Below are 26706 nucleotides of genomic sequence, written 5' to 3' on the forward strand. Positions count from 1 at the left end.
AGGGGAAGAGAGAGCAAAAGAGAGGGGAAGAGAGAGCAAAAGAGAGGGGAAGAGAGAGCAAAAGAAAGGGGGAGAGAGAGAGCAAAATAGAGGGGGAGAGAGAGAAAGCAAAAAAAGAGAGGGGTGAGAGAGCGCAAAAGAGAGGGGGAGATAGAGCAAAATAGAGGGGGAGAGAGATAGAGCAAAAGAGAGGGGGAGGGAGAGAGAGGGAGCAAAAGAGAGGGGGGAGAGAGAGAGCAGGAGAGAGAGAGCAAAAGAGAGGGAGGGAGAGACAGCAAAAGAGAGGGGGAGAGAGCAAAAGAGAAGGGGAGAGAAAGAGCAAAAGAGAAAGGGAGAGAGAGAGCAAGGGGTGGGACTGCTGTACTGCAAGAAATGGGCCGTGTGCACGGGCTTTAGGACTAGTATGTACATAATAGCCCTTTACAGTCAAATACCTTGTCATATACCATAAATCTTTTAGCCCTTATAAAACATTTTTATTTGTATTTATATAAATATTTTTACCAGATAGTGTATACAGTATATGAATGTAACACTTTATTTTAATGTAATATATGTAAGTTCACATGTGAAAATGTCTGTAATATGCAGTCCCATTGTGGTCTGAATTGTTTTTATTTCTCAATGTGCATAACTCGACCCTGAGTACTCATGTCTTCACCTTGAATTAATTAAATAAAGATATTAAAAAAAGAACAAACAAAAAAAGTACTTTGTAATCTACCCGTGTCCTTCTAATAACGCACACTCCTGCCGCACACTTAAAAAATAATATTTTTTTTTGCAAGCTAGTGGCTTGAACTGTTTTCCAATCAGCTCTCTAAACCATATGGGACTTTTATTGTAGGTAGAGCACTGATTGGAGAATAGTTCTAACTGTTAACTCACAAAAAATATGAGTTTTGAAGTGGGCGGCGAGAACGTGCTGTATTAGAATCCTTAGAACATATTCTGCAGAACATTGGAATGTCAAATATTTACAGTTAAATACACAGTTAAACATATATAGATATATATACATTCAAATACATATTTAGCAATGTATCTGTATGTATCTCTATGTTAAAGTACTTTGGCAGCTTTTTTATCCTAACACCTGAGACCTCGAGGCCTATCTATCAAGCTCCGAATGGAGCTTGATGCCCCGTGTTTCCGCCGAGCCCTCAAGCTTGTTGGAAACAGACCGCTGCTCCATAACCTGTCCGCCTGCTCTGAGCAGGTGGACAGACATCGCTGCAATTCAACCCGATCGAGTACGATCGGGTTGATTGACACCCCCTGCTGGCGGCCCATTGGCCGTGAGTCTGCAGGGGGCGGCGTTGCACCAGCAGCTCTTTTGAGCTGCTGGTGCAATACTGAATACAGAGAGCTTATTGCTCTCCGTATTCAGCGAGGTCTGGCAGACCTGATCCGTACTGTCGGATCAGGTCCGCCAGACCTTGTTAAATAGAGGCCCTCGTATCTTTGAGCCCTTATAACTTTTTTTTGCAATATTTTTTTTACATAATTTTTATCAGCTGGTTTTATTATGAGTGTAACTGTTCTTTGTAATGTATTTTGTGCCACATTTTAGTTTTGGCAAAACAGTTAAGCCTAGCTCTGAGATCGCAGTAAGATTTTGCTGTAATATAAGCGCAATTAAAATGGATTGCGAAAACACTATATCGCTTGCGCAAAATGTTTGTGCCTCACTTGTCATCTAGCCCAAAATAAACAATTTTTAAGTGTAATACATACATATAACACACTATATACACATGGACAATATGCTCACAATCAAGGGCATAACAAGACCTCACTGGGCCCCAGGCTGCTTTCATTATAGCAAATCTGTGGAGGGTATCATGGAACTCTGCCACTATATTGTAAAGACGAGCCATTACACTTTCCTTAAAGGGACAGTAAAGTCATAATTAGACATTCCTGATTTACAGAGCATACAATTTTAAACAACTTTCTAATGTACTACTATTATTTAATTTTCTTCCTTCTCTTGTTATCCTTTGCTGAATGGTTAATCTAGGTAAGCTCAGGAGCAGCAAATAACCAAGTTCCTAGCTGCTGATTGGTGGCTGCATAAATATAACGATTGTCATTGGGTCACCCATTTGTTCAATTTGAAACCAGTAGTGCATTGCTGCTCCTTCAACAAAGCATACAAAGAGAATGAAGCAAATTGGATAATAGAAGTAAACTAGAAAGTTGTTTAAATTTGTATGTTCTACATAAATCATGAAAGTAAAGTTTTGGGTTTGCTGTCTCTTTAAAGTATAAGCCCTGCTTTGCAGGAGTGCACACAAAGGGGCCTATGTATCAAAGGTCTTGCGGACCTGATCCGATAGTGCGGATCAGGTCCCCAAGACCTTGCTGAATGCGGCGAGCAATACGCTCTCTGTATTCAGCATTGCACCAGCAGCTCACAAGAGCTGCTGGTGCAACGCCGCCCCCTGCAGACTCGCAGGGAGGTGTCAATCAACACGATTGTACTCTTTAGACTGCTGCTTCATAACTGCTGTTTCTGGCGAGTCTGAAGACTCGCCAGAAACACAGGCCCACAGCTCCATACAGAGCTTGATAAATGGGCCTCAAAGCCTTGGCCTCCCCAGAATCCTCTATTGCAATGTCAATACCTATTGCAGAGCCAGATAGGTTCCCAGCACTGTGGGCCCAGTCTCAATTGAGACCTCTGAGACCCCTATAGTTACCCCTATGGTCCTGCAGATCATATAGGTTTATTATAAAAGTTTTTAGGTCTTTATTAACAAAAGTATTTGCATAAATATGAAATATATGTGTTCCATGAGAATTTCATGGGTGTTCCTTGGGAGTAACCTATTTTATAATGGGGAAACTTTGAAGAAAAATTCTAATGTTCTAAACAATATACACCAGCTTAGGTGAACCTCAGCACATGTACCTGTCTCTCCAACCTGGCAAGATAAGCACTTGAAAAAAATATACTGCATTTATTGGGAAACTATTTGAACTATTACAATACAGAAACCACATTTTTATTTACTAAATGTAGATTATATGTTGTGTAAACATGATTTGAAACCATGCCCCCTCCACACCGCCAAGATCTGCATTCACTGGAGATCTGCTCAGATTTTGTAAAAAGCAGTGAGCCCTATACTTTCCTATGGAAGGCACCTCACCACACAACTGACCATTGAGGGCTAGCCCACTTTTTATAACATTTAACTCCAGCGAGCGCTTTGAGAAGCTGGTGATACTAAAATAAGGATTTGCGATCATTAGAACAGTAAACATGATTCAACTACTTAAAATTAAATAAGCAAAAATATAACTGTGATTTTGTTTTTTATATAAAAAAGCATGTGATTTACTAAAGAAACAAGAAAGACTGCAGCTAATTTCAAGCATTTAAAAATGATTATTGACCTGTGCGAAAGCAAATAAAGGAATAGTAAACAACCCTTTACACAAACATATAGGTCCCGATTATGACTGATGGGATAAAAGTTATGTGACAATGAAAAGGGGTTTATTGAGGGTGTTTGCGTGTATGGGTTTAGCACTCATATTACAAGATGAAAGTAAAATGAACGCATGAGCGCAATCATTATTTATGCTAGAATGATTACCGCGTTCTCAAAAACAAAAAAGTGTCACAAAACACATCAAAAATACATTAAAAAGTACAGTTACACTCATAATAACACATCTGATAAAAGTTATTAAAATAAAATATTGCTCAAAAAGTTTTAAGGGCTCAAAGATATGAGGTCTCAGGTGTTAGAATAAAAATAGCAGTTAAGGGCTTTAACATAGAGATGCATACATATACATGCATGTATATGTATATGTTTGTATAGATATATGTTTATATGTGTGTATATATGTATTTATATATATGTTTGTATAGCTATATGTTTATATGTGTGTATATATGTATTTATATATATGTTTGTATAGATATATGTTTATATGTGTGTATATATGTATTTATATATATGTTTGTATAGATATATGTTTATATGTGTGTATATATGTATTTATGTATATGTTTGTATAGATATATGTTTATATGTGTGTATATATGTATTTATATATATGTTTGTATAGATATATGTTTATATGTGTGTATATATGTATTTATATATATGTTTGTATAGATATATGTTTATATGTGTGTATATATGTATTTATATATATGTTTGTATAGATATATGTTTATATGTGTGTATATATGTATTTATGTATATGTTTGTATAGATATATGTTTATATGTGTGTATATATGTATTTATATATATGTTTGTATAGATATATGTTTATATGTGTGTATATATGTATTTATATATATGTTTGTATAGATATATGTTTATATGTGTGTATATATGTATTTATATATATGTTTGTATAGATATATGTTTATATGTGTGTATATATGTATTTATATATATGTTTGTATAGATATATGTTTATATGTGTGTATATATGTATTTATATATATGTTTGCGGGCTTTCTTGTGCATCAACTTTAGAAGAGGCTACCTTCTGGGACGACAGCCATGCAGACCAATTTGATGCTGTGTGCGACATATGGTCTGAGCATTGACAGGCTGACCCCCCACCCCTTCAACCTCTGCAGCAATGCTGGCAGCACTCATACGTATATTTCCCAAAGACAACCTCTGGATATGACGCTGAGCACGTGCACTCAACTTCTTTTGTCGACCATGGCGAGGTCTGTTCTGAATGGAACCTGTCCTGTGAAACCGCTGTATGGTCTTGCCCACCGTGCTGCAGCTCAGTTTCAGGGTCTTGGCAATCTTCTTAAAAACCTAGGCCATCTTTATGTAGAGCAACAAATCATTTTCTCAGATCCTATGAGAGTTCTTTGCCATGAGGTGCTGTTGAAATTCCAGTGAACAGTATCAGTATGAGAGAGTGTGAGAGCGATAACACCAAATGTAACACACCTGCTCCCCATTCATACCTGAGACCTTGTAACACTAACGAGTCACATGACACCAGGGAGAGAAAATGGCTAATTGGGCCCAATTTGGACATTTCCACTTAGTGGTGTACTCACTTTTGTTGCCAACAGTTTAGACATTAATGGATGTGTGCTGAGTTACTTTGAGGGGACAGCAACTTTACACTGTTATACAGGCTGTACTACTTTACATTGTAGCAAAGTGTCATTTCTTCAGTGTTGTCACATGAAAAGATATAATAAAATATTTACAAAAATGTGAGGGGTGTACTCACTTTTGTGAGATACTGTAAATATATATATATATATATATATATATATATATATTTATATATATATATATATATATATATATATATATATGTACAAGGGGATAACAGCGCTCACAAATCCTTATATTAACAGAGTAATGTGAAATAGATAAATTGATATATATGTGATTACACTCTCAACAATGTCTGAGTATAGAAAATCAAAGTTCCATAAGTATGTAGAGTGTCATAGAACATCCATCAAGTGATCTTTGAATACAGTGAATCCCCTTACCAGAATTTACCTCAATCATATGAGGTAAGTTGCCGCACTGGAAGGGGTGCTCAGTTCCTTAATATTGGTAGGTCCAGAATGCCAATGTGTGCTTCTCCAATTTCATCCACCTCTTGGAGTATGTAGAGATTTTTCCTCCAACGATTTCCTCCCAGGATATGTGTGTGGATGTACCAGCCACCTCTTGGAGTATGTAGTCTTGGTATGCACTTTCTCACAGGCAGTTGTACCCAAGAAAGCAAAAAATCATATATAGTGTAATACTGTTTTATTATATAGTTAGAGGTAAAAACAAGTAATTATTAAACTCACATGTAATGTTCTCAAACACTGTGAGGTATGATAAAAAGCATAGAAATCACTTTTCCTTATTGTGATACAACAGGTGGTAAAAATGACATTCACAATTTCCTCAATAGGTAAATCCGAGTAAGCAATAGTCCGGTATAGATACCAATATATAGATACTCGAGCAGTACAATAAATTAGTATACAAAGTTTACCAAGATAGAGCAATCATCTATATATAATTATGTATAGGTATAGATATACATTGCACCTAAATACCATCAGATATATAAAGCAATGTTTACTTAAGAATAAATAGAACATATTCTCTTTTGTGAAGAAAATTGGAAAGTGAAATATTCATATTTTAATCTCAGGTTAGTGCACTTGAGAATATGCAATCGGGTTTGTGCGATTGACTTCTATGGGTGAATACGTTAACGTGATATTCAAAGTTCAGCTTCTTTCGCGCATTGGGTTAATGCACAAGAAGGGATGGACGAATGTGTAAATTCAATGTTAGAACGAATGTTATTACCGAAATTCGAATTACAAATCCGAATGTTGATACGAACGAATATTCTTAAAAATTCTATAATCGAATGCTATTTACAGTTTTCGAAATGTCACTTTCGAATTTGAATGTTTATAATTAGATTGAATGTACACATTCGAAATCTCGAATTTAACATTCTTTTTAACAAATACTATTCAGAAGTTCAATAGTTCATGTGGTAGGGAATCTAGTAAATTGATACATAACAGGTACAAATATATCATTTCAAATGTTTCTATATAGAATATTGCATAATTTGAATATTACATTTAAATAAAGCATTATAGAAATACTATTACAAACATATAAATTCGAATTTTTCGAATTCGAATATTGCATAATTCGAATATTACATTTAAATAAAGCATTATAGAAATACTATTACAAATATATAAATTTGAATTTTTCGAATTTGAATATTGCATAATTCGAATATTACATTTAAAGAAAGCATTAGAAATACTATTAAAAATATAAATTCGAATTTGTCGCAACAAATATTTTCGAATGTAATCGTAGAATTCAAAAATCGAATGTTAGAATTCGATTTGAACGAACGTGTTAAAATTCGTTTCATTTTTTGAATATTGCGAAACATTCGCCCATCCCTACGCACAAGTAAAAACTTTTTACTTTCAACTTGTAATACGAGCACTACCTGACACGCAAAAAACTTACTTCTAGCAGAGTTAGCGCATGAGCGAGAGTGTTAAATACCACTCCACTTGTAATCTGGCTTATAGACTTTTACCATAGTTAATAAAAACTTTAAAACTTTTATGCTTTACAAAATTGCTGATATTTAAACAAGTATTTCAATCCCACATCAACTCAAGTAATTTAATCCATTACAGCTTTTTGATGTATGTCATCAATATTTCTAAGAACATCTGTATTTCCTATATTTGGTGCAGGCAAAAGCCTTTATTAGCAACTGCAAGACATTATTCAGAGAAATGTTGTAATACTAATTATCCCCTCAACACTAGCCACTGTAGGCATTCAATGTATAAACCAGTGTTATATGGGCATAGACTAGGGTGACCACATATCTAAACTGCCATTCAGGGACGCCCCTGCAACGCCCCCCCCCCTCGACAACGCCCCACCCCCAAAAAACAAAAACATTCTATTAAACAAGCAACTGTAATATACATGCAATTTATCCCCATTCCCCATGTGTACTGAACATACTGAATGGCGATCATCTTTCTGCTCCTTTCCCATTGCCCGCCCTTATCTCTTCGCCTATCTGACTGACACACTCTCTCTGACTCCTCGTCCTCAGCTCCAGTTGAACTAGGGCAGGCACTCCACCACCCACGTACACAGCGCAGTACACACGCACTAGTACTGTAGGCACTACTGACACTGTAGGCAGGCACCAGAGGTGGCGGGTATATACGAAAAATAACATACATATCCCCGCTTCTCTCCCTCATAACTGGTGGTGCCTCTTGTCTGGAGTTTGGTCCTGAGCCCGCCCCTGCCCCCTGGGACGATGTCTTCTAGACTCCATCCCAGATAGCAAGGATTACTTGCCACAAACTTGTAGCTAACTTTTGCTCGCATTCTATAGGCTGATCAGAACAGCCAATAGAATGCAAGCTCAATCTGACTGGCTGATTGGATCAGCCAATCCGATTGAACTTGAATCTGATTGGCTGATTGGATCAGCCAATCAGATTTTTCCTACCTTAATTCCGATTGGCTGATGGAATCCTATCAGCCAATCGGAATTCGAGGGACGCCATCTTGGATGACGTCACTTAAAGGAACCTTCATTTGTCGTCTAGTCGTCGGTCAAGAAGGATGTTCCGCACCGGAGGTCTTGAAGATGGAGCCGCTCCTCGTCGGATGGATGAAGATAGAAGATGCCGCATGGATGAAGATGTCTGCTGGTCCAGATGTCCTCTTCTGCCCGGATAGGATGAAGACTTCTGCCACTCCAGATGCCCTTTTTTTGTCCATCGGTGCCCGGTTGGGTGAAGGCGACTCAAGGTAGGTCTTCAGGGGGTAGTGTTAGGTTTATTTAAGGGGGGTTTGGGTTAGAGTAGGGGTATGTGGGTGGTGGGTTGTAATGTTGGGGGGTGGTATTGTGTTTTTTTTAACATACAAAAGAGCTGATTTCTTTGGGGCATGCCCCGCAAAAGGCCCTTTTAAGGTATGGTAAGGTAATAGAGCTGTTAACTTTTGTAATTTAGTATAGGGTAGGGCATTTTTTTATTTTGGGGGGCTTTCTTATTTTATTAGGGGGCTTAGATTAGGTGTAATTAGATTAAAAATCTTGTAATATTTTTTTATTTTTTGTAACTTAGTTTATTTAATTGTATTTAATTGTAGGTATTTGTAGTTAATTTAATTTATTTATTGATAGTGTAGTGTTAGGTTTAATTGTAACTTAGGTTAGGATTTATTTTACAGGTAATTTTGTATTTCTTTTAGCTAGGTAGTTATTAAATAGTTAAAAACTATTTAATAACTATTCTACCTAGTTAAAATAAATACAAAGTTACCTGTAAAATAAATATAAATCCTAAAATAGCTACAATGTAATTATTAATTACATTGTAGCTATCTTAGGGTTTATTTTACAGGTAAGTATTTATTTTTAAATAGGAATAATTTAGTTAATGATAGTGTAGTGTTAGGTGTAATTGTAACTTAGGTTAGTTTTTATTTTACAGGTAAATTTGTTATTAACTATTTAATAGCTATTGTACCTAGTTAAAATAAATTTAAATTTGCCTGTAAAATAAAAATAAATCCTAAAATAGCTACAATATAATTATTAGTAATATTGTAGCTATATTAGGGTTTATTTTATAGGTAAGTATTTAGTTTTAAATAGGATTAATTTAGTTAATAAGAGTAATTTTTATTTAGATTTATTAAAATCATATTTAAATTAGGGGGGTGTTAGGGTTAGTGTTAGACTTAAGTTTAGGGGTTAATTAGTTTAATATAGATGGCGGCGGTATAGGGGGGCAGGATAGGGGTTAATACATTTATTATAGGTGGCGACGGTGTAGGGGGGGCAGATTAGGGGTTAATAAGTTTAATATAGGTGGCGGCGGGGTCCGGAAGCGGCGGTTTAGGGGTTAAACAATTTATTTAGTTGCGGCGGGGTACGGGATAAGCAGGATAGGGGCTAATACATTTATTATAGGTGGCGGCGGTATAGGGGGGCAGGATAGGGGTTAATAGGTATTATGTAGGTGGCGGCGGGGTCCGGGAGCAGCGGTTTAGGGGTTAATCAGTTTATTATAGTTGCGGCGGGGTCCGGGAGCGGCGGTTTAGGGGGTAATACATTTATTTACTTGCGGCGGTGTAGGGGGGTGCAGATTAGGGGTGTTTAGACTCAGGGTACATGTTAGGGTGTTAGGTGCAGACATCTCCCATAGGAATCAATGGGATGTCGGGCAGCAGCGAACATGAACTTTCGCTATGGTCAGACTCCCATTGATTCCTATGGGATCCGCCGCCTCCAGGGCCGGAAAAGTGCCGAGCGTACCTGGTAGTCATTTGATAACTCCCAAAAGTAGTCAGATTGTGCCGAACTTGCGTTCGGAACATCTGGAGTGAGGTAAGAATCGATCTGGGTCGGACTGAGTCCGGCGGATCGAAGCTTACGTCACTATATTCTACTTTTGCCGGGCAGCAGGGCTTGATAACTTAGGCGAATCAGCCTCGCCACAAATACGCTGCGGAATTCGAGCGTATTTGAGGTTGACGGCTTGATAACTAGAGGCCAAAGCATGCAATTTTAAGCAATTTTCTAATTTACTCCAATTATCAATTTTTTTCCATTTTCTTCCTATTTTTATTCGAAAAAGCAGGAAAGTAAGTTCAAGAGTCGGCCAATTTTTGGTTCAGCACAAGGGTAGCGATTGCTGATTGGTGGCTAAATGTGGCTACCAATATGCAAGTGCTACCCAGGTGCTAAAACAAAAATGGGACAGCTCCTAATCTTACATTTTTGCTTTTTCAAATAAAGATAGCAAGAGAACGAAGAAAAATTGATAATAGGAGTACATTAGAAAATTGCATGCTCTATCTGAATCATAAAAGCAAAACAATGGGTTTAGTATCCCTTTAAGTTGAATACTTGATGTATTCATATATTAGAGTTATATTATAACACTAATATCATTATCTCAGGTACAGTGTGGCCCCTTTTTACAGCACACCCCTTTAAGGCATTCCACTTATAAATCAGTCTTCAGTTCTGCCCATGGTTATTATGTTTCATGTTTTTACCTCCCTTTCAGTGTTTTTTGGCCGTCATTTTAATTGATTATTTTCTTTATGAATATTTGTTTTACAGATATCTCCATTTCTGTGCAGTTATAAAAAATAATTATTGTATATAACTAACTGCAATTGTTACCAGAAGTTAAACTAGGAAAATTATATTTATTTTTTATTGATTTCATACTTTTACTGATTTTAATGAAATTAGCATTTGCCTGTCTGGTAAATATGATCTGTTAACCTCAATGCTGTATGAAGATAAAAATATTCACCAAAAAAACCTTTAGAAATTACTCCATAAAAATAACAGCATTGACTCTTACAAAAGTAATTTAAACTTTTATTAGGCTTCACATTTTCCAGGTATTAAAACATTTTAAATATGACATTGTAATAAACCAGAGAATAACTTATAGTATAGGCCTAGGGCACAAGTATAATGCAGATGCACAATAATGTTGACAGAACAACAAAAATATAATATGATGTCCATCTGTATCTGTTCTATGATCTTGAATTTGGCACTGGCCTGTAAAAATAAATATTACATAAACATGGGCATTCTGTGTTAATTGCTTAGTCTACAGCAGAACTTTAACATACCCCCCAACTGTCCTGATTTTCTAGGGACAGTCCCAATTTTAGGGGTCTGTCCCCCTGTCCCGGGTTGCTAGCCATCTGTCCCGATTTGCCCCAGGCATTAATTTTTTTTTATTTTTTTTTTAAATTTTGTTGGGCCCATACTCAGAAGCAGCTGGCTTTGCTCTCACAGGGTTAGGTACCTGTTAAATTCCCAGTGGAAAAGGAATGATGTGTGGGTATCTTCATGTGTAAGTGTATGCTATGTATTGTGTGTGTATCTGCATGTATAAGTGTATGCTATGTAGTGTGTGTGTATCTGCATGTGTAAGTGTATGCTATGCAGTGTGTGTGTGTATCTGCATGTATAAGTGTATACTATGTAGTGTGTGTGTGTATCTGCACGTATAAGTGTATGCTATGTAGTGTGTGTGTATCTGCAAGTGTAAGTGTATGCGCTGTAGTGTGCTACTGTGCATTTTTGCTGACTTTAAAGGCCAGAATTTAGAATATTAATGGGGAATGCAGAGAGCAGTTTTAAAGAATTTATTATTAAATGTCCAATTAAGATAAAAATATTTAGCAATGTCTTTGCAAAGGATAATTAAATACATAGCTCACATAGCTATACCAGTGGTTTGAGCTTGTGTTTGATTTGCTGCCTAAGTGTATTAAAATCTATGACTTTATTTAGAATTTTATTTATATTACTTTGGTCTTATGATTTTTTTTAAGCCCCGCTCACCACATTTCAATTTTTGCCGCGGGGGGGGGGGGGGGTGCCTCTTTTGAATTTTTAAATGTTGGGAGGTATGCTTTAATTTGTAGAACTAAAAAAGTAAATCTGAAAAAAAAAATAAACACGCCTTTATTTCAACTTCAAGGTTGTGATGAATACTAAAAAAAAAATTGTATTTTTAACTGCCATAAATTCTCATGTCATGTCATGGCGGGACACATGCTATTTAAAAAAAAATAACCTTAAGGGATTGCTCTTCTGGGTGGTTCCAAATAGAGCAGGGATCGTTGCCCGCAGGAGTAGACTTGGCCGATCTTATTTGGATCCCGGACCATGCAGAGGTTCTGAGCGGAATTCACAGCCGCATAATCAAGACCTGCCTGAAACTTTGGAGGGAGCTGAGGTCTCTCGACTCGGTCGCTCTGCACCCCTCCCCAATACACTCCATTAAGGCTTTACTATATTGCCTCCCTGACTCCCACCCCAAGAAATGGGAGGCCTTAGAGATCAGGCTACTGTAGGATCTGTATCGAGGAGACGTATTAGCTATCCCGCCCCACACTTACCCGACGGGCAATTTCCCTAGAGAGTTACAGTTTGAATACCTTCATCTGGTTTCACTCCTTCTGTCTTGGGGATTTCAGAAATCGAACATGCGAGTCCTCACCAAGTGGGAGAGGAGATGGTTGGCGGGCAGACCTTTGCGGGGTTCCCTGACGTTCCATTACAGAGCTCTCCTTAACTCCCCTCGCTTCATAAAAACTCAGTCTACAGAGGATTGGGAGAGGGACTTAGGGGTGGTGGCTCCAGATGGGAAGTGGCACGGAGCTCTCCAGGATGTCAATGCAGCGGTTCGATGCTCTAACTTGTTCAAATTATATCTTAAAATCCTACTTAGGTGGCATTGGGTCCCGACCATGTTGCATAGAATATACCCCTCCCGGTCAGCGGACTGCTGGAGGGGCTGTGCACAGCGCGGTACACACCTACACATCTGGTGGGAATGCCCCAGACTGGAACACTTTTGGACCCAGGTAGCAGAACTACTCCAGAGGTTGGGTCTCACTGACAATCTCACTGGAGATATGGCGCTCTTTCACCTTGGACTGCAGGACCTCCCAAAATCATCCAGACTACTAGGTGTTATTATCCTCCTGATGACAAAACTTGTTATAGCCAGACAATGGGTGAAACATACCCCTGTCACGCTGACCCCAGTCCTAGAGTCCCTAGATTACATTCAAAAAATGGAAGAATATGCGTTGAGGGTCACTATGATTTCTACTGCTCTATCTGGTTTGTATGAGAGGAGTATAGAAGGGCTAGAAATATCAGCAGTTCGGCGGGAGGCTGGGTGGATGCGTATGTCCCTAAGACTGAACTGGATTGATGGTGGCCCGACCACTCCTCCAAGCCTGCTGGAATCTCTCCTCCCCCCTCCCCTTTTTTTTTCTTTCTTTCTTTTATATATATTTTTTTTCTCTCTCTCTCCCTTTCTTTCCCTTTCCCCGTGCCCCACCTGCCAATAGAAGTTCTTCGGGTTTTCTACCCCCCCCATTACCACGATAAGTCCATTAGATGTTTTACGCTTTATAGTTTAAGAATTTCCATCCTGTATATCTTGGACGATTACACTTGTGCAACATTTGGTTTCTATTTTATATGACTCATAATGAGAATTTTTGAATCCGAGAACTCCGTCTTCTGATGACTACCAGTTACCAGATCCCGTGAGTTGATCTACTTTACATTGTTGACGTTTGAATGTTCTGTTATTTAACAAAACAAATGAGGCATCACTAAGGTCAATACCATGTTCCCATTACTGTTCAGTGTATACATGTTTGAAATAAGGAATTAATGTCATGTACTACTATCTGAGATATTGTCCTTTATACTGTGATTGTAACTCTGACTTCTTTTATTGCCTCAATAAAAATATTTTAAAAAAATAAATAAATAAATAAATAACCCTTAATGAGCGGCAACATACATGGTACATCTCAGTCGTTAAGGGGTTACTATATTGAGACTTTTTTCATTAAGATATTTATATTTTACTTCTCTAGAAATCAATGTGGACTATTTGATACCCTATGTTGTAATTTAAATTTTTGGTTGTGTTCCTAGACTTTTGGAGATATAAGAGGGAAAGTCACAGTGTGCAGTTTATTTCCTTTTCAATTGTGTTTTTTTTTTCTTTTACAAAATATAAAGTAATGTGCTATCTAGATTTGTCATATTCTAAATCTTTATTCTTCATATCCCCACTTCCCTTCCCAAAGGAAAATGATATAGCAGAGTAGCATTTAGTAAGACAGTATTCTATTTACTTCTGTGATACTCCCATGCTGTGTGAGGTGCTTGCTTATTTAAAGGGACATTAAATACTAAGAGCCAGATTACAAGTAGAGTGCTAAATATTGCTTGTGTGCTCCACTGAGTAATACCAGTGCCCGCTAATATTAGCTGGTATTACAACTAAAGTGTAAAGTTACGCAAGCTCAGAATCTAAGTGCAGCGAAGGGGGTAAGTAGCGCAGCGATGCAGCAAATATAACACCCTACTCCAACCAACTTTACCCCCAAAATACTACCTAGTGCAATTATTTTATTAAAAAATAAAAATAATACAATTTGTATTTTTTTTATAAAATACACTAAACTGTTTTTTTGGGGGGCATTTGGGGCATATTTATAAAATTAACCAGAGATCTGATCTCTGGTTAATTTTATAAGCGCTAGTTGCTACCACAAGCATATAGTAGCAATAACCAGACACTTCTAATGGCTTGTTATTTATTGCGTGCCCGCAAACGGGCACATTTGCCCACTTGCGTGTGCGAGATAAATTAGAGCTCCACTTGTAATCTAGCCCTAACTAAATGCTAAATAGAATGAAGCATTGAAAGAAAAGGTTAGTCTGAAAATAACATGTAGATGTATTTTTTAAAGTTTTATTTGGTGTTTAAACATTAACAAACTAAGTGTAAAGTTTTAGTTTCTATAAAACAATGGGAGCTGCCATGTTGTAACTTAGGTTACATTCTCTGCTGTGGCCAATTACGGACAGTTATAAATTTATTACTAGAGTGTGCAACCAATGGCTGTGTGGAATATAACAGTGTTCTGCTCTTCCATTTCTAACAGGAGCTGAAAAGCTCACAATTTCAGAATAGAATTACAGGGAAAGGGGACAAAATAAATAATGAAAGTATATATATATATATATATATATATATATATATATATATATATATATATATATATATATATATGTACAGTTTATCATTTTATATTACCATCTCAAGGTGTTTATTGTCCCTTTAAAAGGGCCTTAATAGTAAAAAAAAATACATCCTTTAATGTAAATTTAAGACTACTGACCCTGCACTACTGTGCGATTAACCCACACAAAGGCTTTAAACACAAAGTGGAAGTACTGATTGGTACCTGCAGAGCACTGCTGGTCCAGAGCAAAAACTGCCAACTGCTGCTTTTCTAATCAGAAATACTAGTTAAATGACTAGCGCTCAACGCTCATGATTGGATCAGCAGCACTTCCGCTCAGGATCAGCAGCGCTCTGTGGTTCCAAGCAGTACTTCTACTTTGTGTTTAACCCCTTTGTGGGTTAGTGCACGGTTGATGGTCTTAAAATGAGTTAAAACAAATTAGCAACCCTATCAAAATGGAACATTCCTTTCAAAGGGTCAGCTCTATCCAAGCACAGAGAAATCTCCAATATGGCTGCTCTATTTATGATCATGGGAGGATCAGGGAAGTGAGCAAAACACTCCCCTGCTGTATCACATCCATATAAGCATGTTGTATAAACAAAAAAAAAACAAAAAAAAAAACAATTTAAAAAGAAATGACTCAGTGGGGTGATTTAAACAAGAAAAAAACGTAACTGCTTTCCTGTGACCACAAACAATTCTTGTGTGGGATTGGTGAAGCAATCTCCTATGCATCTTCTCATTTCATGGTCAGTAATGTCATTATAGACCCTTTGACATGTTTCTGTAATAGAAAACAATATCAAATAAATGAGTATAAAGTTAGATATGCAAAATAATTAGATAAAGTCTGTTCAGTAATAGTCTGTCCCCTGTTACATGGGCATGATACACTTTGTGATTATAATGTGAAATATTTAATTATACATAATAAAACAACTTTGCATTATATTTTCATTATTTTGTCCGCTTTGCCTGTAATATAATGGTTTATGCAAAAGGTTTCCAGTGGCCAAATTTCACCACCATTTTCCTTATTTGGAGGAGCTAATCCTGATGTACTTCATGTGACAGTCACTCTAGTCACATCATACTTTCAGTAGGCTTTTCCTCATTTTATGTATGTTATCACAAAGTCACATCATACTGTCAGTAGGCTTTTCCTCATTTTATGTATGTTATCACAAAGTCACATCATACTGTCAGTAGGCTTTTCCTCATTTTATGTATGTTATCACAAAGTCACATCATACTGTCAGTATGCCTTTCCTTGTTTTATGTTAGCACAAAGTCCATGCTAAAGCCAATTAGAAAGATATACAGACTATTGTTAATCATTTGAGGTCTGAAACCTGCATTACCAATTTTCAGCATAGTAAAAACCCATATTATTCAGAGTGGGACATGAAACCCATCATTTTTCTTTCATAATTAAAATAGAGCAGGATTCTTCAAACCATGGGTCGGGACCCATTACTGGGTCACAACACCATGTGTACTGGGTCCCGACTTGTGTGTGTGTTGTAGGAGTGTGTGTGGTGTATTGTATGAGATTGTGTGTGTGCTGTGCATGTGTTGTGTATGAGAGTGTGTGTGTGTTGTATTAGTGTGTGTTATATGAGAGAGTGTGTGGTATGTGTGTTTTATGAGTGTGTGTGTGTGTGTGGTATGCATGTAATATGAAAGTGTGTGTTATGAAAGTGTGTGTGTATGTGTGTGTGTTGTAAGAGTGTATGGGGTGAGTGTGTGTTATATGAAAGTGTGTGTGTTGTATGAGAGTGTGTGTGGTATGTGTGTTACATGAAAATGTGTGTTGTATGAGAGTGTGTGTTATTACGTTTTACAACGCTTTCAAATTTGACTACAATCAGGAATAAAGCATGCACATATTTTAGTTTCTTGTAATCGCAGCTATCATGTTAATTATTTCTTACGAAATTATTTCAAGACCAAGTATAAAAATTGGGTCCCAAAGGTATGTGGTATCATGGCACTGGGTCTTGGGGGGAAAAGTTTGAAGAACCCTGAAACAGAGCATACAATTTTAAACAATATTCCACTTTACATCTATTATTTAATTTGCTTAATTCTCTTGATATCCTTTTTTGAAGAAGCAGCAATGCACTACTGGGAGCTAGTAAATGCATTGGGTGAGCCAATAACGTGAAGTATACATGTGCAGCCACCAATCAGCAGCAACTGAACATACTTAGGTATCCTTTTCTATAAAGAATACCAAGAGAACAAAACAAATTAGATAATAGAAGTAAATTGGAAAGAAAATGTATGCTTACCTGATAAATGTTTTTCTTTTTTTACACAATGAGTCCACGGATCATCTTAATTACTAATGGGATATTCATATCCTGGTCAGCAGGAGGCGGCAAAGAGCACCACAGCAAAGCTTTTAAATAGCTCCTCCCTTCCCTCCCACTCCAGTCATTCGGCCGAAGTTAAGAATAGAAAGGAAGGTGCAGAGGTGTCTGAAGTTTACAATAACCAACAACCTGTCTTACAAGAACAGGGTGGGCCATGGACTCATCGTGTCAAAAAATAAATAAATTTATCAGTTAAGGGTACATTTTCTTTTCTTTTTTATGACACGATGAGTCCACGGATCATCTTAATTACTAATGGGATTCAATACCCAAGCTAGAGTACACAGATGATACGGGAGGGGCAAGACAGGGAACCTAAATGGAAGGCACCACTGCTTGAAGAACCTTTCTCCCAAAAGCGGCCTCAGCCGAGGCAAAAGTGTCAAATTTGTAGAATTTTGAAAAAGTGTGAAGAGAAGACCAAGTTGCAGCCTTGCAAATCTGTTCCACAGAAGCTTCATTTTTGAATGCCCATGAGGAAGCAACATCCCTTGTGGAATGAGCCCTAACTCTCTCAGGAGGTTGCTGTCCAGCAGTCTCATATGCAAAACGTATGATACTCTAAAAGCCAAAAAGAAAGAGAAGTAGCCGTAGCTTTCTGTCCCTTACGTTTTCCTGAGAAAATCACAAAGAAGAAGACTGACAAAAGTCCTGACAAAGAAGAAGACTGACAAAAGCACGGACCACATCCAAATTGTGCAGAAGTCGTTCTTTCTGAGAAGAAGGATTAGGACACAAGGAAGGAACAACAATCTCCTGATTAATGTTCCGATCAGAAACAACCTTAGGAAGAAATCCTAATTTAGTACGTAAAACTACCTTATCTGAATGGAAAATAAGATAAGGAGACTCATACTGCAATGCCGAGAGCTCTGACACTCTCCAAGCAGAAGAAATAGCAACAAGAAAAAAAACTTTCCAAGATAACAACTTAATATCTAAGGAATGCATGGGCTCAAACGGAACCCCTTGAAGAACTTTGAGAACTAAATTAAGATTCCGTGGAGGAGTAACTGGTTTGAACACAGGCCTGATCCTGACCAAGGCCTGACAAAATGATTGTACATTTGGGACATCCGCCAGATGTTTGTGTAACAAAATAGATAAGGCTGAGATTTGACCTTTTAGGGAACTTGTCAATAATCCCTTCTCCAAACTCTCTTGGAGAAAAGCCAAAATTCTAGGAATCCTAACTCTACTCCATGAGTAGCCCTTGGATTTGCACCAATAGAGATATTTACGCCAAATCTTATGGTAAATCTTTCTAGTTACAGGCTTACGAGCCTGAATCATTGTCTCTATGACCAAGTCAGAAAACCTCCGCTTGGATAAAATTTAGTGTTCAGTCAGCTTCAGAGAAACTAGATTTGGGTAAAGAAAGGGCCCCTGAATTAGAAGTTCCTTCCTCAACGGAAGTCTCCAAGGTGGCAGAGATGCCATCTCCACCAGATCTGCATACCAAATCCTGCGAGGCCAAGCTGGAGCTATGAGGATCACCAATGCCCTCTCCTGTTTGATTAGAACAATGACCCGAGGAAGAAAAACAAACGGAGGAAATAGGTATGCTAGACTGAAGGTCCAAGGACCGCCAGAGCATCTATCAGCTCCGCCTAGGGGTCCCTGGACCTCGACCCGTATCTCTGGAGCTTGGTATTTAAGAGCCTTTATCCTATCCTGGATCTCATCCAAAGAAGTTTCTGTCCTCAGAGCCTCAGACAGTGCATCAAACCAATACGCCCCTGGTTGTCATTGCAGGCCCTGGTGTACAGTGTGTAGTGGTGTGTTTTGAGTAAACCCTCTAACTTTTTGTCCATAGGATCTTTGAAGACACAACTATCCTCTATGGGAATAGTAGTTCTCTTAGCTAAGGTAGAAATGGCCCCTTCCACCTTAGGCACTGTTTGCCAAGCCTCTTTGATAGAGTCGGCTATGGGAAACATCTTCTTAAAAATAGGAGAGGGAGAAAAAGATATGCCCGGTCTCTCCCATTCCTTAGCAATTATTTCAGATGCTCGGTCAGGGACCAGAAACACGTCTGTCGAGGAAGGAACCTCGAAATATTTGTTCAGCTTAATAGACTTCTTAGGAACAACCACTACCGTGGAGTCACTGTCATCCAAAATAACTAAAACCTCCCTAAGTAACAGAGGGAGGTGTTCTAGCTTAAACCTAAAAGATACAACCTCAGAATCAGCCAGAGGAATTACACTTTCTGAATCTGAAATTTCACCTTCAGATGCTACAATGGTATCCTCCTCTTCGACCTTCTGGGAGGGCACCTCCGAAATTGCAATAATTGCATCAGAAATCTCGCTTACTAAATGTCTGATTTTCCTTTTTACGATTTTCCTGCAACATTGGAAAAGCAGACAACGCATCAGAAATTGTAGAAGACATGAGAGAAGCTATCGGCTAGATTTAGAGTTCTGCGTCAGCCGTCAATTGCAGCGTTAAGGGGTCCTAACGCTGCTTTTGGCCGCCTGCTATTATTTAGAGTCAGCCAGGAAAGGGTCTAACGCTCACTTCCTCACCGCGACTACAGGCTACCGCAGATCCCCTTACGCCAATTGCGTATACTATCTTTTCAATGGGATCTGCCTAACGCCGGTATTTGGAGTCTTGGAAGAAGTGAGCCGTACACCCTCTACCGACAAGACTCCAGCCGCAAAAAAAAGTCAGTAGTTAAGAGCTTTATGGGCTAACGCGTGCATATAAAGCTCTTAACTACTGTGCTACAAAGTACACTAACACCCATAAACTACGTATGTACCCCAAAACCGAGACCCCCCACATCGCCGCCACTCTAATAAAAAAATTTAACCCCTAGCGGGGGCGGAGCCATCTTCTGAAGCGGCAGGACGCGTCTTGGTGAAGCTCCTGGTTTCAATTATATTTACACTATATTGAGACACCATTAACTAACTAATATTAGTTTATTTGAGCACAGATAATACGGACAACATTATTGAGAGACTTTGAGGCTGATAGTTGAAGACATACCTGACCTATCCTCTTCAGAAAGACACGCGGGCCTATCTATGCATGATCCGGTTAAAACATAGCCCACGAATCTAGCAGCCGCATATCTAGGGCTACCGCACAGTCCCCCCCAGCCTTCTGGGTTACAAAGTAGACTAGTTCTACCAAAAACACCACTTTCACGTTTAAAAGAGAACCATCCATTCTGCCGTTATAGATACAATACACTTAACACACTGAGAGCTAATATTAAAGATGGAGGCTATAGACAACTGGGAGCGCAACTTGATACAACTTATGGAGCTCCACAGACAGGCCCTGCAGGTTGAGCTATACAATCTCCTTATGGCTGCAAGCCCCACGAAACAGACTCTATCCACGGCAGCATGCAGGACAGCAGAGGATCATGAGGGTGATTATATGCTGCCGAGGAGAGATCACAGGCGAGATGACCCAGTGCCTAGAGAGCCCTCGGTGTACAACTCGGGAACACATACAGTTCAAGAGCAGACCGTAGTTAGTGGGGAGGCTTTTCCAGACCTGATGGCACCGGACAAGGATATTGCATCAGTTCTTACCCACATCGTGGAGATAGAGCATCAGGACTTTGCTGAAGATACGGAACTGATTTCTCTTTCGCTAGCAGCAGAGGCTCAGGCGGGCCGCTTACCTCAGCACCCCTTCAGCTCTAAGTTCTCAGCCGTATGTGACCTACAGCTCACTCCTAAGAAGGGGAAACTTTTCAATAGTACGCTCATTATCGTGAGTTCTAGCGCACTAGGTCAATGTCCTGAGCTCCTACATACTCCAGCGCAAGCAGAGGGTCACAGCACCTTGTTACGCTGTCCACAGAATTCGGTTATAGGCCCTTCCTCAGAGAGACAAGAGGCTTGGAGAATTGCTGAGGAGTTTGTCTCATGGCTCCGGTTGGTGACTTTCAAGTTTGGAGATACTGCTGAGGATCCCTGGTTGATAGTAAGATTGTCTGCAAAGAACCAGACTAAAGTCGGAATCGGATGAATGCCTTTTTCGGTTCACAGATGCCAGCAGCATACCTGGTATATACATATTATAGAATCTAACATGGGACATAAGACTTTACTACTTACGATATTACCTCTATACTTAGATGTTTTTAACCTGTTTTTTCGTAGTCAAGCAGGTCACTATTAATTCTCCTTGGTTGAAATATCTTGTGCACTTATGACGGCACCCCATGCCTGATACCTGGAGGGCTAGGGAAAATTTATGTTATACCAAATGTTGGTCTGTTCTGTCACCATGGTTTTTGTGTTATGTATATGCATATATAGTGTTTAGAGTGTCCCCTTTTTCATGTCACTAGGTCATTATATATTACCCCTATTGTGGTCCAAATCCCAGTCATGCTAGACATATGGGTACATGCTTAATTAGTACTTGTATAAGAGAGCTGACAGATACACCTACTGTGTTCCCTTTTCCCCCTTCTTCCAGACTTGCATGCTATCATTGCTAGAATATTCTGTATGGGGGTTTGCCTACTATATATTTACAGAGTCATTATACTTGTGTTTATGGTTTATACTAAAATATGGGGGCAATTATTGACTTGTTCTGATTATATTTCACTTAATTTACTAGAGCCGAGACAATCTTGGTATATATGCCAGGTTACAGAGTCTCCCCTATTAGTGCTTCCTAGCTGTGCTGTTAGCGGCCGAGACAGCATGGCACATCTTGCTACTTATTTCAGGGGCCTCTGTAGGCAGGTATTAATTAGATACAAGGAGCTTGGCAAGATACCTATACCTACATAACCTGTATTTCTAGAATATGTCATTATATATGCTCTTTATTTCATCTGTGTATTAACAACCTCCTCACTGACTACTTTAACTATGGATGAGATGAGTTACCGAGCCACTGATATGATAACTAGCTTTAGGGCAAGCATAGTTGAAGCTTCTTCATCTCTTGTTAACTAATCCTTACGGTGTGGATAACCTACACATATTACACTAGTCTCTTTAATTAGTGCCTGCTAGCTTACTCCTGTCGGGACCAAAGGGAATTATAATTAACACTTTGCACCCCAATATACTAAACCATGTTTTTATTCCTACTCTGCGTTCTGTTATTAGTTTAGTGCACCTCTCTGCGACTTAGACTCAACTTACAGACTGGGTACAAAAAGGGTCCCGCCAGCACATCTCCCAATTTATATATTTAAGGCTCATGTGATACTGGGATGGATGGAGGTAATTTAAAAAGGTATTAAACTAGAGGTGTGTGCCGTTAATATCCTGCGCTTCTAAAGCCCTACTTCTTCATTATGCCCTGTGTAGCCATTTCTTTGGATCAAGTGACCTATAAATGGTCACAACTTTTTTATCAGGGGTGTAGATTATTTTACATCAAGAGAACAAAATAAATAAAAATAGGTTCATTATAAGGGATCCATGAGTGTTCCCCTCCTATTCCATGTTACCTACTAAAGCTTTATATATTTTATGAAGAGGTCCAAGAGTGGCCTTCTGAGCCATTTAGTGGGTTTACAGTTGGCGAGGCAAATTAGATACATACTAATGTTCTATGTCATACAATTGCGTATCATATGTTTTTTTTTTTTTTTTTTTCTCTTTCTATATTTGGCTGTATATTGCACAAATCTTTGGGACAATTGTGTACTATTTATCAATGTTTACTGTTTATATGCCTCTAATTGAACCTCAATAAAAAAAAAAAAAAATGTAACCCCTAATCTGCCGACCGGACACCGCCGCCACCTACATTAAAGCTATGAACCCCTAATCTGCTGCCCCTAACATCGCCGACCCCTATATTTATTAACCCCTAATCTGCCCCCCCCAACATCGCCGCTACCTAACTACAATTATTAACCCCTAATCTGCCGACCGGACCTCGCCACCACTATAATAAATGTATTAACCCCTAACCCGCCGCACTCCCGTGTCGCAAATACTGGAATAAATAGTATTAACCCCTAATCTGCCCTCCCTAACATCGCCGCCACCTACCTACAATTATTAATCCCTAATCTCCCACCCACACCATCGCTGCTACTATAATAAAATTATTAACCCCTAAACCTAACTCTAACCCTAACCCTAACACCCCCTAACATAAATATAATTTAAATTAAACAAAATAATATTCCTAATATTAAATAAAATAATCCTATTTAAAACTAAATACTTACCTAGAAAATAAACCATAATAAAGCTACAATATAATTAATACTTACATTGTAGCTTTTTTAGGATTTATATTTATTTTACAGGCAACATTGTATTTATTTTAACTAGGTACAATAGCTATTAAATAGTTAATAACTATTTAATAGCTACCTAGTTAAAATAAGTACAAAATTACCTGTAAAATAAATCCTAACCTAAGTTACAAATACACCTTACGCTACACTATCATTAAATTAATTAAATAAATAAACTACAATTAGCTAAACTAAAATACAATTAAATAAACTAATCTATAATACAAAAAAACCACTAAATTACAAAAAAAAAAGAATTACAAGAAGTTTAAACTAATTACACCTAATCTAAGCCCCCTAATAAAATAAAAAAAAAACCAAAATAAAAAATTGCCCTACCCTATTCTAAACTACCAAAGTAATCAGCTCTTTTACCAGCCCTTAAAAGGGCTTTTTGTGGGGCATTGCCCCAAAGTAATCAGCTCTTTTACCTAAAAATAAAAATACAATACCCCCCCACCAACATTACAACCCACCACCCACATACCCCTACTCTAACCCACCCAAACCCCCCTTAAAAAACCTATCGCTAACCCCCTGAAGATCATCCTACCTTGAGTCGTCTTCACCCAGCCGAGCCGAATTCTTCATCCAAGGTGCGCAGAGTAGGTCCTTCATCCGGTAGAAGTCTTTATCCAAGCAAGGCAAAAAGAGGTCCTCCATCCGGTAGAAGTGTTCATCCAGGCGGCGTCTTCAATCTTCATCCATCCAGAGCGGAGCGAAGCCATCTTCAAAGGAGCCGACGCGGAGCCATCCTCTTCAACCGACGACTTCCTGACGAATGAAGGTTCCTTTAAGGGACGTCATCCAAGATGGCGTCCCTTCAATTCCGATTGGCTGATAGGATTCTATCAGCCAATCGGAATTAAGGTAGAAAAAATTTGATTGGCTGATGCAATCAGCCAATCAGATTGAAGTTCAATCCAATTGGTTGATCCAATCAGCCAATCGTATTGAGCTCGCATTCTATTGGCTGTTCCGATGCTCCGGATGGATGAAGATTGAAGACGTCGCCTGGATGAACACTTCTACCGGATGGAGGACCTCTTCTTGCCCCACTTGGATGAAGACTGCTACCGGATGAAGGACCTCCTCTGCGCACCTTGGATGAAGAATTCGGCTCGGCTGGGTGAAGACGACTCAAGGTACGATGATCTTCAGGGGGTTAGCGATAGGTTTTTTAAGGGGGGTTTGGGTGGGTTAGAGTAGGGGTATGTGGGTGGTGGGTTGTAATGTTGGGGGGGTATTGTATTTTTATTTTCAGGTAAAAGAGCAGATTACTTTGGGGCAATGCCCCGCAAAAAGCCCTTTTAAGGGCTGGTAAAAGAGCTGATTACTTTGGTAGTTTAGAATAGGGTAGAGCATTTTTTTTATTTTGGGGGGATTTTTTATTTTATTAGGGGGCTTAGATTAGGTGTATTTAGTTTAAACTTCTTGTAATTCTTTTTTATTTTTTGTAATTTAGTGTTTTGTTTTGTTTTTGTATTATAGAATAGTTTATTTTATTGTATTTTAAGTTAGCTAATTGTAGTTTATTTATTTAATTAATTTAATGATAGTGTAGTATTAGGTGTATTTGTAACTTAGGTTAGGATTTATTTTACAGGTAATTTTGTACTTATTTTAACTAGGTAGCTATTAAATAGTTATTAACTATTTAATAGCTATTGTACCTAGTTAAAATAAATACAAAGTTGTCTGTAAAATAAATATAAATCCTAAAAAGCTACAATGTAATTATTAATTATATTGTAGCTATATTAGGGTTTATTTTCTAGGTAAGTATTTAGTTTTAAATAGGATTATTTTATTTAATTGTAGGAATTTTATTTCGTTTAATTTAAATTATATTTATGTTAGGGGGGTGTTAGGGTTAGGGTTAGAGTTAGGTTTAGGGGTTATTAATTTTATTATAGTAGCAGCGACGGTGCGGGTGGGAGATTAGGGGTTAATAATTGTAGGTAGGTGGCGGCAATGTTAGGGAGGGCAGATTAGGGGTTAATAAATATAATATAGGGGTCGGCGATGTTAGGGGCAGCAGATTAGGGGTTCATAGGGATAATGTAAGTGGCGGCGGTGTACGGAGCGGCAGATTAGGGGTTAATAATATACAGCAGGTGTCAGCGATAGCGGGGGCGGCAGATTAGGGGTTAATAAGTGTAAGGTTAGGGGTGTTTAGACTCGAGGTTCATGTTAGGGTGTTAGGTGCAGACTTAGAGAGTGTTTCCCCATAGGAAACAATGGGGCTGCGTTAGGAGCTGAACGCTGCTTTTTGCAGGTGTTAGGTTTTTTTTCAGCCCAAACTGTCCTATTGTTTCCTATAGGGATATTGTGTACGAGCACGTTTTTCCAGCTTGCCGCTACCGTAAGCAACGCTGGTACTGAGAGTTGAAGGGAAGGTAAATTCTGCTCAACGCTCCCTTTTCTGAGCCTAACGCAGACCCTTAGACAACTTTAAATACCAGCGTTGTCTTAAGGGTGCGCTGGGAAAAAAAGCAGCGTTAGCTACGTGGGTCTTTACCGACAAAACTCTAAATCTAGCCATATGTCTTTTAAGGTATCTCCAGTGGGAGCTAGAGCAGAAGTGCAGGGCACTGCTTGTGAGGGCGGTAAAATTTGGGACGCTTGGGGAGAAAGCTGCGGCATATATTGAACCTCGTCATAAGACTCTTAGACAGTATCCGCTTAAGAAAAATTTTGCTAAAAAAAATCTTTTCCCTATAATTTAAAGTCCTCTCAATACATGAGGGACAGAAAGGGATAGGTGGTTCCACGTCTGCATCAAAACACAAGGAGCAAGTGACATCTTGCAAGTTTCCTTGGTCCATACTGTTCACAATGAGCAAATTAATAAATAAAAAACCTCAAAAATGAATTAAATTTTTTGTAATGAAAAAACGTTACTGTGTCTT

The 26706-nt window shown here is 38.4% G+C and overlaps 1 pseudogene; it reads right to left on the reverse strand.

Annotated features, from left to right (window-relative positions):
* Positions 1 to 20724, reverse strand: part of LOC128657823 (inositol hexakisphosphate kinase 2-like) — a 47336-nt pseudogene extending 26612 nt beyond the window's left edge.
* Between the last annotated feature and the right edge of the window lie 5982 nt (positions 20725 to 26706).

This window comes from Bombina bombina, chromosome 1 (assembly GCF_027579735.1).
Source record: "Bombina bombina isolate aBomBom1 chromosome 1, aBomBom1.pri, whole genome shotgun sequence".
Classification (NCBI taxonomy): Eukaryota; Metazoa; Chordata; class Amphibia; order Anura; family Bombinatoridae; genus Bombina; species Bombina bombina.